Here is a 12,994-nt window from a genome sequence, read left to right as displayed (position 1 = left end):
GTTGGAGGAGTCGGATCAGCCGACAGAGAGCTGTTGGAAGAAAAAAACAAACTCTTCATTTTTCTGTCAGTTGGAGAGTGAAGCTCAGTGATAGTCAGATACTGAATTGTTCAGCAGCCAGAAGAAACACGATCAATTGCAGCTGCGCAGTTCTGATCACACTCTGATCACGTAACACTCAGACATCCTAAACTGCTTTTGGCAAATCATTTGTAGACAGACGACAGTTAGAGCAGTGAAGACCTGACTTTCTGAACTCAGAAACTGTAAAACACATTAATGTTGGTGTGAAAACAAACCTGTGTTGCCAATGAAGGTGAACCTCTTGTTTCTGCTGGAAATAAGAACACCAACATCAGTTAATTGTAGCTCTTCATAAAAACCACATTGGACAAAATGAGACCTGTGGGACATAATTAACCTTTCTACACTCAGATCCCGGTTAGAAAATGATTTCTTGGTCCAGTAAGCTGATGTTAAAGAAGTCTAACCCACTAACTTGTTTAAGTCGACTTTCAGCTGCCTCACCTTCTGCAGCTCTGAGGTTGAGTGCTGTGGAGTTGCCTGGGGGGAACCTCCCTCTGCTGTGATGAATGTTTGCAAACGTGAACAATGACAGTGACACCTGTAAGGGTGTGACTGGGAGGAAGCCTGGGGGACAGAATATGTTAAACTGGTGGGAATATCTGTATAAAAGTGCACTTTCTGAATTTAACGTGTTTTTGAGGATGAAAAAAGCTTGATTCATGATTTAAATGTTTTCAGAGACCCATCAGCTACGTAGAGGCAGAGGTTTCTTTTTTTAAGAATCTTATACAGTAGCTTGACTTCATGACTTGATTAGGAAAAATTCTTTTGAATTATTCGTGTTATTGTCCAGAATATAAGGTTGAAAACAGCGGCTTTAAAGGGGACATATTATGAAAAACACATTTTTTCTTGTTTTAACGTATATAAAGTGGTCTCCTCTCACCCTGCTAGCACAGGGGAGACAAAATACCATGAATTTCTGCAAGTTCTGTGACCCCCGCCCGACAGAATCCCCCAGTGTCACGTGATTCTTTTTGGGCCGATGAGAATCTGCGCCTAGGGTGACGTCACCCGAGGCGCAGAGGTTCAGCCTCCGCTGCTGAAACCACGCCCACAACCAGCTCTCTCCGTCGGCTCGAGCTCCTCCATTGTTCAGCAGCGGTGGCTGTTTGAACAGCGAGGGAGAGTAGAAATGAGATTTTGCATCGACATTTACCCTCATAAAAGGATCAGTTCCCACAGTACGGACCCGGCAACTGCACACGAGTCAGTGGTAAGTTCCTTTTTTTTATGTTATTTATATTTGTATGATCTTTGCATGGGCTAAGTATTTAGCTTAGCTCCGGAGCCCCGGCGCCGCATACGGAGCTGCAGGAGCTGCTGCTCACGGACCGGCCCGGCTCCAGTGTTCCCTAACGGAGCCACTCACTCGTTAGGTAAATTAGTAATACATTTTTTCTGTCTGGTTTCAGATCTTCCAAGCACCTGAAGCTGTTCAACGACACCTTCAGAAGACGCACGGTCCTTCCTTGAGCCAGCAATAGTGCATAAATGTTATTTATATACAACTCATATTTTATTTTTTTAACAATAAAGTTGCCATTTGTGAAAATTCAGTGTTGTGATTTATTTACAGTTAACATGATTCATCTGTCTTGTAACATAAGAAATGATGAGAATTCTTCCTGTGTGAAGACGAGGTGACTAAAGGCTGATTTATGGTTCCACGTTACACCAACGCAGAGCCTACGGCGTAGGTTACGCGTCGATTTAACGCAGAACCGTAAATCAGGCTTTAAGATCTGTTTACAGCGTGTAACTGAATGAGAGCGTCCGCTATCAGGTCGAGCTGCGTGACATCGGACGCTCTCTGTCCAAACTGAAACTGTTAAACTCGCGGCCAGTTAGGACAGTCCAATACAAAAAAAATAAAGCCATGGAATTGATTTTGTCGCAGAAGCTTCTCGCATGGGACACGTTTTGTGTACGCCGCAGCCGGCTGCTCTGGCCGGAGCAAGGGTTTGTCTCCTCCCCTGCTACACGTCATTCAAGCAGCCAATCAGCACAGAGCCTCATTATCATAGCCCCGCCCCGCCCTGAAAATGAAGCACAGAAAAAGGCTTTAGAAAAAAAAAAAACATGGCCCAGAGACTGAATTTCTGATTTATGTAGAAAAAACAAGCTTTAGATTGTTTTTAAGACATTCAAGACCTGTTTAAAATATTAAATATTAAATGCCATAATATGTCCCCTTTAATGTTCATGTGCAGAGTTTAAAGGTCAGCTGCTGAAAAACCAGTTTCTGGTTCCTGAAAGAATGTCATCCGTTGAGAATTTCTGAATTGTTGTACGAGTTATTTACGACAAACTTGACACCCAGTCAAAAAAAATGAGTGGGTGTCAATGAGATGAGACATTTAAGTTATATCTTTATTGCTGCTGCATTCCTCCATGTGGGAGGACAATGTCCTCAGGACATGCCTCAGGCCAGGTATGTATTTTGACTGAGCTAGGGGAGTTATGTGCAAACGTGAACAATGACAGTGAGACCTGTAAGGGTGTGACTGGGAGGAACCAACTCTCTGATATGAACCCCAGTGATGTTCTGTTTTTGGGGGGGGGGCGTCAGCAGCACACAGCAGACATCCACGTGGGCAGGTGGAAGCAGCAACAGAATGACCGGGGATGGGGGAGGGGGGCCGGGAACACAGGCCAGAACGCAGCTCCCGAGGCTCCAGCCTGCCAACATGCACAAAAGAGAAAAAAGGGGGGCCGGCACAAGAAACTACAGGAACGATGGACAAAAATGATAGCTATGAGATATTTATAATAAATAAAAATGGTAATGGAGAAGAGAGGAAGGAAAACGAGAGGAGAAGAAGGGTGAGAGGCACCGCCCAGTGGATCATGTCGGTGCCCCCTGCAGCATAAGCCTATAGCAGCATATCTACCACCAAGCTATATTTGAGACTAACTATTTTAGTTTTGTTCTATAGCTGCAACTATGACTACTGACTCTAACACACTAGAGTTTACACTACCTAGAGATTTACCAACACCAGCTAGAGGTTTACTAAACACTAACATTACTCTGTGTTCATGTGGACATAGCACCAGGGCGAGGGGGTTGACTGCACTGTGGAGTTGCCTGGTGGGAACCTCCCTCTGATGTGATGAATTTGCCTCTGGCATTGACCGTTTCGACAGTCTCATCGTCGCCTTTGGTAAGTTAGGACATAATTCCCCACATTGTCGTACTTTTTCTAATATGTTACACTTTAAAGGGGACATATTATGGCATTTAATGTATATTTTAAACAGGCCTTGAATGTCTTAAAAACAATCTAAAGCTTGTTTTTTCTACATAAATCAGAAATTCAGTCTCTGGGCCATGTTTTTATTTTTTCCGCTTCTAAAGCCTTTTTCTGTGCTTCATTTTCAGGGCGGTGGGGGCTATGATAATGAGGCTCTGCGCTGATTGGCTGCTTGAATGACGTGTAGCAGGGGAGGAGACAAAGCGTCGCTCCGGGCAGAAGAGCAGCGGCTGCGTAGCAAAGCATGTCCACGGTTCTGCGTTAAATCGACACGTACCTACGCCGTAGGCTCTGCGTTGGTGTAACGCGGAACCATAAATCAGCCTTTAGTCACCTCGTCTTCAAACAGGAAGATTGAATTTAATTCTAAACAGTTACACCACAGTTATTTACTCCGATTCCTCATCATTTTCACTTCTTATGTTACAAGACAAATGAATCATGTTAACTGTAAAGAAATCACAACACTGAATTTTCACAAATGGCAACTTTATTGTTAAAATATATAAATAAAATGTATGCACTATTGCTGGCTCAAGGAAGGACCGTGCGTCTTCTGAATGCGAACAGCTCCAGGTGCTTGAAAGATCTGAAACCACAGAAGAAAAATGTATTACGGTACTAATAGAGCCCCGAGCCCGGGGCTCCTCGACGGTCCGGTCCGTGAGCAGCCCCCGCAGCTCCGTATGCAGCGCCGGGGCTCCGGAGCTAAGCTAAATACTTAGCCCGTGCAAAGATCATACAAATATAAATAACATAAAAAAAAAGGAACATACCGCTGACTCGTGTGCAGTTGCCGGGTCCGTACTGTGGGAACTGATCCTTTTATGAGGGTAAATGTTGATGCAAAACCTCATTTCTACTCTCCCTCGCTGTTCAAACAGCCACCGCTGCTGAACAATGGAGGAGCTGGAGCCGACGGAGAGAGCTGGTTGTGGGTGTGGTTTCAGCAGCGGAAGCCGAACCTCTGCGCCTCGGGTGACGTCACCCTAGGCGCAGATTCTAATCGGCTCAAAAAAAATCACGTGACACTGGGGGATTCTGTAAGGCGGGGGTCACAGACCTTGCAGAAATTCATGGTATTTTGTCTCCCCTGTGCTGGCAGGGTGAGGGGAGACCACTTTATATATGTTAAAACAAGAAAAAACATGTTTTTCATAATAGGTCCCCTTTAAGCTAGTTAAACCAGGTGGAACATTACCTCCCTAACCGTGGTTGTAATATACGACGTGGAAGAAGCCATTTCTAGAACAACAACGTTATTCTTCAACTGTCTCGATCCAACACAGTAACATACGAGTACAGTCACAGTGCCGCCTAATGGTCACACAGAGTAATGCACTTGTTTTCAAATATACTACAGTGGTGTTTTTCCAACTTTATATCGCAAAATTACCGTTTTTGTTGGTTTTCTACCAACATGTTCGGCCGGCTAAACAGCTTCAATTTATTTAAAAAAAGAACATACATAATACTCCCGCTTGGATATATTATCCCTACACACTAGTTTAGTTGAGTTTTTTTGCGTGGGGGTCTCTTTTAACGCGATGTGAACGGTAAACTGTTTTTACAATGTACAGAGAGTAGTTGGGTATTTAACCTTTTAGCTCGTACCGTTTTCATATCAGTGTTTTTAGTCTTTTAAAACAGCGGTCATGGTAAATATGGTACTAGCATTAGATTATTATTATATATTAGTACAATATTAATGTTTCCACCGTGACATTCACATTGATGACTGTATGTGACGTCAGATTAGTTTAATTACACCACATGATTGTAACCTGGTCATCCTGCCATTACTGTCTGATCACTGTACTGATCACTGTACTGATCACTGATCAATACCTGACTGTGACATCACTGTCGTCTGCTCCTTTCCAGTCCAAACTGTATAATGGCAGCAAGAATGATCCTAAGTTGTGTTTTATTGCAGTCATCATTCTCTCTCTCCTTCATTCTTATGTAATTTAAAGTTGTCCAACTCACTCTACTTTGGTTGTTCAGACTTTACCGTCATGACACAGATCTACAGCAGTTTCTGTTCACTTTGTTCACAGGGGAGCTCATCGGTCTGGAGTTCTTGTTCCAGCAGACGGGCAGCGTGTTTGAGGACGTGAACTTGGACCCTGACACTCCGGATGAGGATGCTGCCGTCACCGAGCTGGAAGAGGTGGATGAGGGCATAGAGGAGGACGTCCTGGACCCCTTTGTCTTTCCCCCAGAAACCCCTGCCAGCACTGCAGCATCCCAGTCAGCTGATCCAAGTCAGGCACCAGGTCTGAACCATCGGGTCCAGCCGCCCCTGACTCTCCCAGAGCCTCTGGAAACCGCTCTCCTGCTCCGCAGCATCCTCACATTCTGAGGTAACCACCACACTCACAGCTGACTTTAACAGACAAAAACATTGTACAGTGTTGCAGAAGATCTACATGATCGACGCAAGGCAAGTTTATTTGTACAGCACAAAGTGCTTTACATCAACATTAAAAGCGAAAAGACACAATTAAACAGTAACTAATAAAATGAAATAAAATGATAAGAAAAGAGGTAAGATAATAAAAAGCACAAGTTGTTAAAAAGTAAGGACAGTAGAATACAGCAGGTACATCTCATTCTCACGATGGCAAGAATTACGTTTCTATACGGTCAAAAGGTACAAAGACCGGGTCAAATATAGCATTACGAGAAGCAAACAGCATTCTTAATATTGTGTGATTTGTGGCTTCTTCCGGTTTTATTTGGTCACAAGGGTCTATTTCTTGTTCATTTCCTCCTCAGGAGGAGGTCCAGGGTCCTGATGTCCAGCCGGGATTTCAGCATGTCCTGAAATTGGCCACTTCCTGTCCTGGGAAGGAAAGTCTCCAGCGGTGAGTTTCACTTCAAACAGATCTGGTGCTTCTGTTGCCGTCTGCCGTTTTGAGGCTCTGCATTACTTATTTAATTCATACTTGCAAATCCTGTTTACCTTCGTAGACTAGTAATTGGTAACTGATTTTGTGTAGTTTTATATACAGGTAACCACAGGTGTGCCAGTGCCACCCACAGAGGCAACTGGCACACCCAAAAATTTTATGTATTTTTTGTTTTTGTCTTACAATCATGTTCGACTCGATCAATCCATCAATTTGAAAAATTTGCCTTTGGGCTATGCATTGTGATGTGTGGACGTATTTCGTGCGGTGAGCAGGTATTTTGGACTTGGTTTAGAGGACTCTGAATTGACTGTGTTTGGGAAACTCATCAAACTGAAAGTGAATGGGGGACATCAGATCCCGTCCATTATGGCACTTTTCCACTAGTCTCACTTCAGCGCGGCTCGACACGCCTCCACCCGTGTGTTTTTCCACAGCCAGGGGAGAAGTGGGCAGGTTGGGGTGAAGCTGCTGTGACGTACTCGATTGCGCAACACCTTTGTTTGTGTCGGCGCTGATGAGAAATCAGCTGGAGCCGCGAGCGGCTGAGAGTAAAACAGCCCGTCTACATCCCTTTTTTAATTCTCTCGACAGCCACCAGGTTTATGAACATCTGCACCTCAGAGTTGGATCACCAAACAGACGTTTGTGCTGTATAATAAAATCGCCGCGAGCCGCGAGTCCCCTCGCTCTGACTCCCGCTTCCTGATTCAAACGTCTGCCGGCCCCGCCCCCCGACCAATCAGAGGCGCGGAGGGTGATGACGGCCCCGCCCCCGACCAATCAGAGGCGCGGAGGGTGATGACGGCCCCGCCCCCGACCAATCAGAGGCGCGGAGGGTGATGACGGCCCCGCCCCCGACCAATCACTGGCGCGGAGGGTGGTGACGTCAGAAATAGTCCCTGCTCAGCCCCGTATAGAACCTCGCTGAAATGGTTACAGAAAAAGTATTGGCTTGGAGCGGCTCTACCCGTCTCAGCCCTAGTGCAAAAGCGCAAAACGGGTAGAACCGAGCTGAGGTGGTACTAGTGCAAAAGGGGCATTAGTGAAGTCTTAGGGTGCTTTCACATTTGTCCCGTTTGGAGCAGTTTTTCCGAAACAGGGAGCCTTTCCCCCTAAAGATCGGTTCGTTTGGTATATGTTGTTGTGGAAATTTTATAAATTGCACAAAGTAAAGTACTGATCCTTAACAAAACTACAACAGGGGTGAGCTCGAGATTACCAAGTTTAGAAAGTTTGGAAAAATACAATGTTTGAATTTTTCCATGACAATGTGAACACAGCAATCGCGCTCGGATGCGGGACAAAACAAGCGAGCCGAGATCGCCTAGGAGAGGTTAGGGTTAGGTTCTCGGCTCGCTTCCATTCCAGACCTGGAGCGGTTCGTTTGCAGTGAGAACATAATCCACACAGCACACAGAAACCAACTAGCCACACTCACTTACGATGCTCCATAGTTGTTGTTTATCCCGGGGGAAGGAAGAGGAAACTCCTTCTGCGTTAATTTCTGACCAATGAGAGAAGAGTTGGTTCGCGCATGGCATTTGTTAACAGCTTTGAACCGCTACAGACGGTTGCCTTGTGAACACAAACGCCACAAACGTAAAACGAAACAACTGTATCGATTTAGCCCCTGAATCGGAACAACAGCACCCTTAGACTCTTGCTACAAAGATGTTTTCCCCAAACTGAACTGCTTCATAATCTGATATCATTGCCTGTTACAAGTTGACCTGTGGAGCACCTTTTATCAGTTGTAAACAGGATTAAATCCATCAGCAGAGCTACAATGCTCACAGAGAGACTGCATAGGATCTCGTTGGTCATGTTTGAAAAAGAGCTTACGGAGATACTGGACTGTGGTGAAATAATAAACGCGTTCTAGGCTAAGCCACGCTGTCTTGCCCTTAAAGCCTGGGTACCAGGTCAGATACCAGCTGGTCCTGATACCAGCTGGTCCCGGTCTGATACCAGCTGGTCCCGGTCTGATACCAGCTGGTCTGATACCAGCTGGTCCCGGTCTGATACCAGCTGGTCTGATACCAGCTGGTCCAGGTCTGATACCAGCTGGTCTGATACCAGCTGGTATCAGACCAGCTGGTCCCGGTCTGATACCAGCTGGTCCTGGTCAGATACCAGCTGGTCCCGGTCTTATACCAGCTGGTCCTGGTCTGATACCAGCTGGTCCCGGTCTGATACCAGCTGGTCCCGGTCCGATACCAGCTGGTCCCGGTCAGATACCAGCCTTTGCCGAGATTGCAACCAAAGCAATGTTATAATCTTCTACTTCATCCAATGTTGTCATGGAAACTTGTTTGTTGTTCTAATCTGCTACTGCTGCTACAGCTACTGCTAAATATCTAATCACTTTTCCAACTGTTGCTCTGCTTACTATCGGCTACCTACCAGTCACCGCCGGTACGACGCGCTCTCCTCGCGTACTACGCGAGCGACGTTGCAGTTGGTGCTGCACGAGAATGTACGTGAACGGACGCAAACGCAAACACCAACAGCAAGTATATCCCAGGCTTTAAATGGAGAGCTACACAGTGCGTGCATAGGTAAGCAGCAATATTGTTGTCTTTTACTCTGCTGGTTGCTTTGCAATACGAGACCATCAGGCCAAGCTGTTACAAAATCATATGTGATGAATTATGAGCAGTTGTGTTCAGATGTTTAAAGGAGCTTGAGTCAGGATTGAGGCAGGATTTATGAAAAAAATTCGTAAACATTTTAATTTTTCTAGTAATAATGTCAGATGAAGCGTTCCAAACCCAAAAGAATGAGCCCTCTAATGTATCTCTCCGTTGCCTTGAACAGGCTGTGTGCTGCAAAATGTGCTGCAATTCGGACTCCGAATTTCCCGCGCTGGGCTGCAGATGTGACGTCACATGACGCTGCATGCTCGTTCTCCCCGTTCTCCCGTGCCGGCTTCACTGTTGGCTGCAGTACCCCCGACGACCGTCGTGGTGAAGGGTGGCGCTAGAGAGTCTCATTTCTTAAAAGGAGCCTCATGCTCCTTTAAATGTGTTGTTTATCTTGGTAATTGGATACCTACATTATGGCTATATGCGAGTGCATGAGTCCGCACATGAGTATTTTATATCTTACAATGTTCATCTCATTGGGTACAAAATGTTTGTGTGTGGGTATGTTTTTGTGACATTTTTTTGAGAACACATATATTCTTTTTATTACTTTGTTACTGATGTATTTGAGAGCACGTCATATGTGTGAACATGTTTAGACCTGCTGTGAACTACTGTTGACTTTAAGGTTAAAGCAGTTAATAACACATTTTATTACTCAGCGTTGCATGTAGAAATAAGTATGATCAGTTCTTATGTGCAACCTGTGTCTGTTAATAATGTTGGAATGGAGAGAAATACATGTTTTGAATGTTTGTGGGTGTGCAACCCTCAGTTTGTTAAAAATGAATTTGGCACACCCAGTCTTTGCTGGAGCACACCCAATGTCATTTTTCTGGCTACACCACCAACTTGAAGGTATTTAAGGTAGGCCTTTATTTCTAATACTTATTGTTTCTGACATATTTTAAGTGACAAAAGAAAATGATTTTTTTGTAACAAACATATGTTGAGCAATAATCTTTATATTGCATTAAAAGGAAATAATTCCAGTAAGAGGCAATAAAGAGCAGTTCTTTTTGCTTTAGATGTGAATTTTATTCATCAACATATTAAATACAGCTTAAAACTGTATATCAGAGTTCTCAGCCCCTACTCTTGAACATAGCCATAAGGTGGTTGTTGCTGTTCCTGATTCTGTTGTATTTTGTTCAGGATGAGACCTGATGTGAGGTCAGCTGCCACATCAGTCCCAAACCTACGTTGAAGAGGAAGAGACTGGGGGTAAATAATTCACTCAGACAACAAAAGTTTCTTTTTTTTTTCAAGCTGTTTCAACTTTCAGTCAAGAGAGCTTACCTTCCGGCTGCACCCCCAATCTGGCCCCAGGTCCCTAAAAGAAGAAAATTCAAGATGACAATGAAATCTAAGCAATTGTTAAGGTGTGTTCAAATTTGATGTCAGTATTTTTAATGATTCATTCTTTTGTTCAATTAAAATTTCTTGCAATACAATAAATTCTGCTTTCTTTAAACATAATTGGCTTTCAAAGCTTATAGAATAGTGAACTTTTACTGTTATATGTTCATGCACTTAATAGAAAAAGTTTGGCTTGACAGATGTGCTGATCATATTGAAAGAAAGCCAAACATAATCTGAAGTCCATTTACTGCACTACAGTTTCACTGGTTTGGTTCCTGTCAACGTTCTGTGTTATTTGTCCTGACAGGGAACGTTATCAAACCAATCAAGTCACAAAATAAATTAATACATCTACTATCAGATGTTCTTTCCCTCTATGATAAGCCATGTGTTTGGAAAATGAAGAAATTAATGAAAGTGTGTTGCCTTTTTTGTCCCTTTAAACATACCGCGTGAAGGAAATCTTGGCCGAAATCTACTCTCTCCGGGTTCAGCCAGGAAAATGACCAGGGCCACTCCCAGAAAAATTGCAAGGCACTTCATCCTGGAAAAAACAGAAGGACATCACCGTTTTCACTTTTGGAATAATTTCTCCAAATAATTGACCAATGAACTCAAAACGATAACAGAGCTGCAAGTTGTAAAATATGCAAAAATCATTTGTATTCCTTACCTTTCAATAGAGTGACTGTTAGAGCCCCAAAAAGACTGACAAAGAGATCAGAGTTGACCAAAGCCAGATCAATGAATGATGTGGATCTATGGGTGTAGTCAGTGTCAAATTCTTGCTTCTTTATAAAGGCTAGAAGGTTGAGGAAGCGAATGTTAAGCTCTGTTTCATTGCTTGTTAAATTTTGCAATCTGGACAGGTAACAAGATGTTTATCTAATCTGGGCCATGCAGGCACTTTTCTAACAGGTTATGTAACACGCCATGACTAAATGAAAATGGGAACATTTTGTTTTGCAAGAACTTCTACATCAATGTTGAGCACCAAGGAATGGTCTGCTCAAATCGTAAGGCCTGAGCACATTACTTTCAGACAAAAAAATACCAAAATGTGTAGAAAACACATTTTCACACAAAAGGATTGAAATCCTTCATAAACCCTGTCTCTGACTTTTCAGCTGATGTACAACTGTTTAGGCATAAATACTGCAGGTCCTCCCTTTATCACTCGCTGTCACACCAGCTCTCTCTCTACTACGGCGCATGTAGTCCAAGTTCCCCGACTGTTCTGCAACTAAAATCCGATTATCCTTCATAAAAAGAAAACCCAAAGACAAACAAAATAAAAACAAATAAAGAAAAAAAACATGATGGAAAGGACAGCGTTTCCCTTCCGATCTTATAACCCTTTGGGATTCATAAACTACTAAGGACAAAAAAGGACTGTCCTGACTAGATCCATCCCATAAATGCTAAATGGCTGGGTCATTCACCAGCAAAAACCTTGGTATTGCAATAAAAGGAAATAATTGTAGTACAGAGGCAATGAAGAGAAGTTCATTTTGTTTGTAATGTGAATTTTATTCATCAAATAATTTAATACAGTTTTCATGACTTAAAACTGTATATCAGAGTTCTCAGCTCCTACTCTTGACCATAGCTTCTGTATGGTTTACGAGGAAGTTGTTTTTGTTATTGTTGTGGTTGTTAAGGTTGCTGAATCTTGGGTATTTCGTTCAGGATGAGACCTGGAATGAGGCCAACTCCCACGTTATACCAAAACCTGGGCTGAAAAGAAAGAGACTGGGCGTCAATAGTACTGACACTCACACAACAAAATGTCCTTTTTTTTTTCAACTGTTTCAACTTTCAGTCAAGAGAATTTACAATCCTGTCATCTTCCCGACCTTGCCCCAGGTCCCTAAAAGAAGACAAATAAAGGAGATGACAATGAAATCTAAGCAAATGTTAAGGACTTTTTAATTTTGGTGTCAGTATTTTTAAATATTCATTCTTTTGTTCAATTTTAAATTTCTTGCGATACAATAAAATTTGTTTTCTTTAAACATAATTAGTTTTCAAATCTTTTAGTATAGTTAGCTTTTAATCTAATTTTTTATGCACATAATAGAGAAGGATTCAAAAGAATTTAAAAAGCTTCATTCTGTAGAAAAAAACTACACGGGCCCTCGCTCGTGCAATTTGCACCAATTATGGTCAAGGACTCAAAACCGAGTCCGATGACACCACCCACGACTCTCTATGTCAAACCATTAAAAAGTTATGGCAGAAAGTAGGAACTATCAAATATGGACCAATCAGATGAAGGGGAGGCGCGCTTTTTGGCATCTATCGTCACCACGGTAACGCTTTTGACTGAGAAAAGTAATGCGCATCGTCGCAGGATAGAGATGCACATTTTGATGTATAACACACCTGGATGCACGTTTAAAACTGTTTACTGGGGCCGTATTAACTGCCAAAGGAATGGCATAAATTGCGCCAAAATTACACGATTAATTCAAAATGGCCGACTTCCTGTTCGGTTTCGGCCATGGCGCCGAGAGACTTTTCTTTAAGTTGTGACATGATACAGGTGTGTACCGATATTCGTGCATGTACGTCAAACCGTATTGTGGGGCTTGAGGCACAAAGTTTTCAAGGGGGCGCTTTTGAGCCATTTTGCCACGCCCATTACTGGGGCGGCAGTAGCTCAGGTGGTAGAGCGGGTCGTCCAATGATCAGAAGGTCGGCGGTTCGAATCCCGATCTGTCCC

At 43.3% G+C, this 12,994-nt stretch overlaps 1 long non-coding RNA gene across 1 annotated transcript; it reads right to left on the bottom strand.

The window, feature by feature from the left end:
- Positions 1-9,929: 9,929 nt before the first annotated feature.
- LOC133419536 (uncharacterized) lies at positions 9,930-11,052 on the bottom strand. The gene is made up of 4 exons (XR_009770529.1): positions 10,943-11,052; positions 10,719-10,813; positions 10,207-10,240; positions 9,930-10,105 (listed from the first exon to the last, which is right to left on the bottom strand). It is a non-coding gene; the product is annotated as an uncharacterized LOC133419536 (long non-coding RNA).
- Between the last annotated feature and the right edge of the window lie 1,942 nt (positions 11,053-12,994).

This window comes from Cololabis saira, chromosome 19 (assembly GCF_033807715.1).
Source record: "Cololabis saira isolate AMF1-May2022 chromosome 19, fColSai1.1, whole genome shotgun sequence".
In the NCBI taxonomy this organism is placed as follows: Eukaryota; Metazoa; Chordata; class Actinopteri; order Beloniformes; family Belonidae; genus Cololabis; species Cololabis saira.
The sequence above is the reverse complement of the archived record's forward strand: the minus strand, read 5'-3'. Positions and strand labels throughout refer to the sequence as shown.